The 6,961-nt window shown below is 36.4% G+C and overlaps 1 long non-coding RNA gene across 1 annotated transcript; it reads left to right on the top strand.

The window, feature by feature from the left end:
- Positions 1-569: 569 nt before the first annotated feature.
- LOC127148525 (uncharacterized) lies at positions 570-1,299 on the top strand. Its single transcript, XR_007819552.1, has 3 exons — positions 570-751; positions 824-1,071; positions 1,139-1,299. It is a non-coding gene; the product is annotated as an uncharacterized LOC127148525 (long non-coding RNA).
- Positions 1,300-6,961: the final 5,662 nt, after the last annotated feature.

Raw genomic sequence — 6,961 nt, 5'->3', positions numbered from 1 at the left:
GAAATACATCATCCCGCATAAAGATGAACCACAATTGCTTCAAGTTCCACCTGAAAAGTATTCCTTCTTTGAGCAAAATCATTGGGAAGAGTTTGTAAGGTCAAGGTTATCAGAGACCTTTCAGGTATGAATAACTTTTATACATGAAAATCATTCGGAATAATATTTGCTACTTTCTCATTAACAAATACATTTGGATATAGGAAAAAAGAAAATTACAATAAGATAGACGATCGAAGAACAAATATAATCATAGAATCTCAAGGAAAGGGTATTCATTTATCCATTACATAAGCAATCATTTCTATAACTTACATTAATTTTGCTATCTTTTTAGGATGAGATATCAATGAATACAGATTCATCGTCTGTGAATAGACACTGTTCGAATGATGTATTAACCCAAACATTGGGTACAAAAGAGCACAATGGTCGTGTGCGTGGGGTTGGTGGATACGTTACTCCAACAATGTACTTTCATTCAGTTAAGAAAACATCAAAAGATGAGGCAAACATTCTAGTTGAGAATGAAGAACTCCATATGCGAGTTAGTGAATTAGAGGCACAAATTCGCTCAAACTTATCTACACCATTGTCTGCACACGGGAGTTGTTCAAGGCCAATAGTGTTAGAGGGGATTGAAGAGAAGGGTACGAGAATAGAAGTGGAATCATTGGACAAACCAAAACAGAAGGAAAAGAAAGGGAAGGAGGTGATGAAGATGAATGAACCAGAGTTGGACGTCTTGAAGGTATGTAATCCACTATTAAACTCGAATGTCTAATATTGTACGTCTTACTGAATTTGGATGCTCTTGAATTAGGAGTGAGACTTAATAAAAATGCCTACAGAAAAAGAAGTTGTATGTGAATCGACATCAACTTTGCCATTAGCGTTGAAGTCGATTCTCAGATATGCTGAGAAGGTAATGGAGAAAGATTCCAGCATCACTTTTTCACTACTCGCTGACCTTTTTGGCATTAGTCGAAAGACTTCTATGCTTCGAGAGGATATCGTTGATCTTTGTAACATGAACGAAGTGAAAACGTTTACATTGGTGGCCTATATGATGTAAGTCAATTTCATTCCTTTGCATCTAAATTTATGTATCTCCTTTACGAGTTTATATATTTTGGAGGTACTTGTATTCATCTGTTAGTGGTTCGAAAGAAAATATGCAGTATGTCTTTGTAGATCCGTCCCTAATCTCTTCTGGAAACACACAAGAATCTCGAATTCGAAACTTGTGTAGTAAATTGATGGTGTCCAAACCCGACCAAGTAGTTCTTGCTCCTTTTAATCCCGAGTAAGTTTAGTTAGGGTATTGGTTGCATTGACAATAGAATAGTACTTACATTTTTGTATAATTAAGGGTCATTGGGCGCTGCTTGCTATAAATGCGTATGAGGATACAATGTTTTACCTTGACTCGCTAAGGACGACATCAAAAGCAACTACAAGATATGTAACCGACACGTAAGTTTAATCTTTTATATCATGTAGTGCTGTTAATTCTAATGAATGTACAATATTCTAAGATATGTGCAATCTTATCTTGGCAAAACAGAGCAATAGCGATATTTCACTCGCAAAAGAACATTAATAAAAGCAGGAAACAAACTTTATGGTGAACAGTAAAGGCAAGTATAAATATTTAAATTCAATTGTATTTTGTAGATTACTAACAATTAAGACTAGTCCGTTATTCTAATTTATTGTTTTTATAGTGTCCACTACAAGTCGGGAGCACTACGTGTGAATACTATGTCATGAAGTATATGAGAGAAATTGTAAATAGGAGAAGCATTGTCATCTCGGATTCAGTATGTTATATATCAAACTATTTCTTTTGTACGTATAATAATTTTCATGAATACTAATTCATTTATTTTGCATGTCTACAAATTGATACACGAAAATCATACTCACAAGCCAAGTTAGATGAGGTGCGGGTTGAGTTGGTAAAGTTTTTGGGTTCGTACATATGATCTAGGACTTATTTGTCATCTCTGAAAAAGGAAATTAACTTTATTTTTTGTGGCTGATTTTTTGAAATGTTCATATGGAGGGGAGGGGTTGATTGATATACTTTTGAGACTTTCTAGAGGATTACAATTTAGGTGAATTGTTGATAGATGAACTGTTCATATCTAGGGGGTTGCCATTATGAAAGTTTATGTATGAGGATGATATACTTTTGGGCTAGGTTAGTTAATTAGATGATGTTTAGTTAAATTCATGGAAATCTGTTGAAATTGTTTATATATATATTGGTTTTGTAAAAGATATATGAATATGATGCAAAGTTTTGGAAATGATATTGAATGGATGATGTTTAGTTACCATTTGATGTATATTTGTCTTTTATATGTAGTCGAATTTTTGGACCAATGAGAGCATAATACAGGAAGAATAATATAAAATAAATTACAATTAAAAAAATAAAAAATTGCTTGACGGTTTTGAAATGTCATAACAAATACATTTCTTGATGGTTTGCAAATGTCATAAATAACAATATTCTTGATGGTTCTAAAATGTCATTAAAAATCACTCTTGACGGTTCCCAAATGTCATGAAAAAGAGTACTCTTGACGATTATTAAATGTCATGAAAAATGAACTCTTGACGGTTTCTAAATGTCATGAAAAATGCACTCTTGATGGTTTTTAAATGTCATGAAAAATGCACTCTTGACGGTTTTAAAATATCATGAATATTCATATTCTTGACGGTTTTCAGGCTTCATCATCTCATTCTTGACGGTTCTAAACGGTCATAAAAACGTATTCTCTTAACGGTTCTCAACTGTCATGAAAAATTGAATACTTGACGGTTAAAAAATGTCAACGATACCAATTCTTGACACTTATTAAAACCATCAAGAAAATGGCCTTTCTTGACACTGGATTCTACGACGGTTTTGAAGCCATCAAGAATACTCATCCTTGACAGTTTAAAACCGTGAAGAGAGTCAGTTTCTGTAGTAGTGTATGAAGATCGTTGAAGATTTTGATTATTGTTTATGTTGATTTAAGAATTTATATATCAGTATGAATGTTGTTTCAGTTTTTTGTTGTTTGTAAGAATTTAAGGTTTTTTTTTTCGTTTTGAACTTTTAAGAATTACTGTAAGCATTGTGTATTTCATTATGAAGATTGATAGTTTGAAGTTTTTCAAGATAATTTTCTTTGAATTACTTGATCTTTTACCTCTATCAACATGATCGTTTAACGATATACAGACGATCGTTTTGTTATATGAACACGATCGTTTATCTTTATGAACACGAAAATTTTCAATATTTTGTACGATCAATGTCTTTAAACAATTGTGTATCAAATTCAATACGATTTTTTAAACGATCAGCATCTTTAAACGATCGTTTGTCAAATTCAATATGATGGTTTAAACGATCAATATTTTTAAACGATCGTGTATCAAATTGAATACGATGGTTTGAACGATCAGTGTCTTTGAACGATCGTATATAGCTTATTTTATACATTGATTAAATTTATTATATATGATCGTGTATTGGTGTTAAATGATCGTTCTTTGCACAATTGTTTAGTATTCTTTTATTACATCAAAATACTTAATTATATTTTCTTCTTTTCTAGATTAGAATGTCTATTCCTATTGTTGTTTTTTATGGAGGTCAATGGAATGATTTATGAGAGTTACTCAGTGTCCAAAATTTTTGTAGATATGCGAGTCAGCTTTAATTCTTTGGTTTCTTTGACATGTGAACAACTTGAATTGGCTGAATCAGTAGAATTATCTGTTTTACATGATTTTGGTAAAAGTAATATTCAAACTATGGTGCCGATAAAGAAGGACAATGATGTTGCTTGGTATTTAGCTTTTGGTAAAGATGCAACTAGTAGACATCCATTAGTTTCCCATGTAAGTGTTAATTGTTTGGCAACATCTTCTTTATCTAGTAGTGTAATGGAGAATGTTGATATGTCATTGAATATAGGTTTTTCTTCTTCTGTTTCAAATGATGAAGTTATAAGAGACATCTCTTATTATTCTGATTTGAAGGAAAAAAGTTTATTTGAAAGTAAAGAAGTGCTTTCAAAGTGTTTTTACATAATAGCAGTGAAGAACAACTTTCAATTTAGGACTACAATATCTGTAACGACCCAACTTTCCAGACTAAGCTGAGGTCACTACGTAGTACTAAGACATGATAGTAAAACACACAAGCTCATAAAAGACCGACTACGACTCATTAAAAATATTTAAAATATCACAAAAGTAATTTCGGACCCTATTTTAAATCACGTTCCCAAGAGTTCCAAAATATAGTGCTCAAATCATCAAAACAAAAAACCACCAATCAAATGTTCTAACCATGACTCGATCTGACAATGAAAAATAACAAGTAACAAAATACATCAGCGGAAGCATAAAGAAAACCAGACGCATCCATATGGCCTTCACGCATCCTTCTTGCCCCTCGTCGGTCTGCCCCTCGCCATACCCTTACCTAAAAAGTTAAAGAGAAAAAGGGTGAGTATAAGATATACCCAGTAAGGGATCTACTACTGGGCCCGTTAGGGTAATAACAGTTAGCTTCCTATTAAGGGGTACCCTACGTAAACAGTCTAGTGGTTTCGTGGAACGCACACATCAATCAGTCTAGTGATCCCATCGGATGCACATATCAGTCTAGTGATTCCGAATGATGCACATTTCAGTCCAGTGATCCCGAAGGATGCACATATCAGTCTCATGATCTCGAAGGATACCGTGCTTATAAGGTACGCTACCCCATAGATAAAGCTAACTGTTACCCCTTAGTTCATACTAAACCGTCTACAACTATCACATCACAATAACATTCAAGTTAACGTTTCAATTTATAACTTAACCAGTCCGACAATTTAGGTTTAATCAACAGTCTCATCGGTCGCTATATGTATGTCCACCCACACTTCATCGTGACATCCCCTAAATTTAGTCTAATAGCCAAATCAAATCACCACTTTGTAAATCCCCCTGACGGAGCTTTGTCTCAATTCAAACCCTAGCACATCTACATGTAGTCTATTTTATGCATAACGTCCATGTTAGGCATAACAGTCGTATTCAGATTATAGCATCGCTCAACCGTGTATACACAATCTACCCAAGAGATTTCCAAACCCTTGGTACCTCCACGACATAATTCATTACCAGTATCTTGATAACGGCCTTCAACTTTATATAACATTAAGATTTTCATAATCCATCGGCAATACTATTCCAATTGACAGCACAGCCCATCAACATAACCACAATACACAGAACATCAGGCCATCATTACCCATCAACAGAACAACTCATTACATATATAATAGTACATAGGCTACAACTAACGATCACGTTACCCTTAATCCGTCAAGAACATATAAGTGATATGTATTAGCCAAACATGCGTCAATCAATTCAATACTATTACAAATGTATAATTCCCATGTGGGTTACTACGTTTCCAGTCTTGGTCCGAGGTCCAGTAGTAAGAAATCCCTTACTTGAAACTTGGCTATGCTCCTTGATCGAGTCCACGCCCAACGAATCCACCAAAACGAAATCATAAGGATTTAAAGGATGACACTAGTAAAAGTCACTTTCAAATCGTTCTAAACAACATCCGTCGACTTACCCCGAGTAAATGAGAGTTATCTCCAATTAAGCCTGCCGTGAAACCCAAGAACTCAAGCGTCAACTCTCTAACACCTTCAAGGGATGAAAGGTAGTTCCATGTTTTATTCCAATTTCTATACTCGAATCGGCTAAATAATCCTTACCGAAGACTCACCGTGATCCGATGTGGAGGGAAAAAGGCTTAAGTGGCTCAGTGAATAGGGAGTTCGGCTTGGCTTGGAGGCGGCTCAGCTCGCGGCTTGGCTTGGTCAGTTCGTGGCTCGGCTCGACTTAGATCAGCTTACAGCTCGGCTTGGATCAACTTGCGGCTCGGCTTGAATCGTACCTCGGCTCGGCTTGGATCACCGCTTGGCTCGGCTTCGCGCAAGCGCCTGCAGCTTGGCTCGAACCGTTTGAAGCCGGCGCACCCTAACCGCTAACTCTCGACTCCACACAATGACGGCGATGGGAAATGCGTGGGAATGGCGGAGATTGCCCAAGACCCCTCTCGAGCTCTTCTGGGTTGCATCACACGGCGTGCAGAGAGGGTACGACAACAATATTGGTACCGCAAGGAGGCGCCGACGTCTGTCGTCGGACTTGGCAGATGTGGAGGACGAAGTCCAAAAAGGAGACCAGAAATGGAGCTGCTGCACGCCGGCGTTGCGCGATTGACGACGTTCGACTGGGGCAGAGACGGCCGGCTAGGTTTCATGGAAGGCACACGGGAAGGAGCGGTGGCTGTTTGGGAGCAGAGGCAGAGGAGAAGAAAGAGATGGAGGTGGTGGGTGGTCGGCAACTGGGCAATGGTCGCCAGCGTGCTTGAGCAGGGAAGAATAGAGATGGAGCTGGGGTGGCTGCTATTGGCTTCGTGAAGGAACTGAAGAAGAAGAATAAGAAGAAGAAGAAGAAAAAAGAAGAAGAAACATGGGGGGGGAGGAGAGGGATAAGGCACGCTGGAGGGGGGCTTAGGGTTTTTTTTTTTAAAAAAAATTATATATATAAATAATAATAATAATATAATTAATAATAATAATAATATAATTTATATTATAAAAAAATTCATACCCTTCAATTTATTTTTCTTTCCTCTTCTAAACCAACAAAACATTAACACTGAAAAAATTTTAAAATCCCAAAAATTAGCATAAAATGTGAAAACTTACCTCGAAATTTTGGGGCGTTACATTCTTCTCTACTTAAGGAACTTTCGTCCTCGAAAGTTTTATTCCTCGAACAACTCTGGGTAACGAGCTTTCATGTCATCTTCGCTCTCTCACGTAGCCTCTTCAACCTTGTGATTCCGCCATAAGACTTTAACTAA

This window comes from Cucumis melo, chromosome 3, assembly GCF_025177605.1.
Source record: "Cucumis melo cultivar AY chromosome 3, USDA_Cmelo_AY_1.0, whole genome shotgun sequence".
NCBI classification, from domain to species: domain Eukaryota; kingdom Viridiplantae; phylum Streptophyta; class Magnoliopsida; order Cucurbitales; family Cucurbitaceae; genus Cucumis; species Cucumis melo.
Note: the sequence above shows the minus strand (reverse complement) of the source record. Positions and strands in the feature narration are given on the sequence as shown.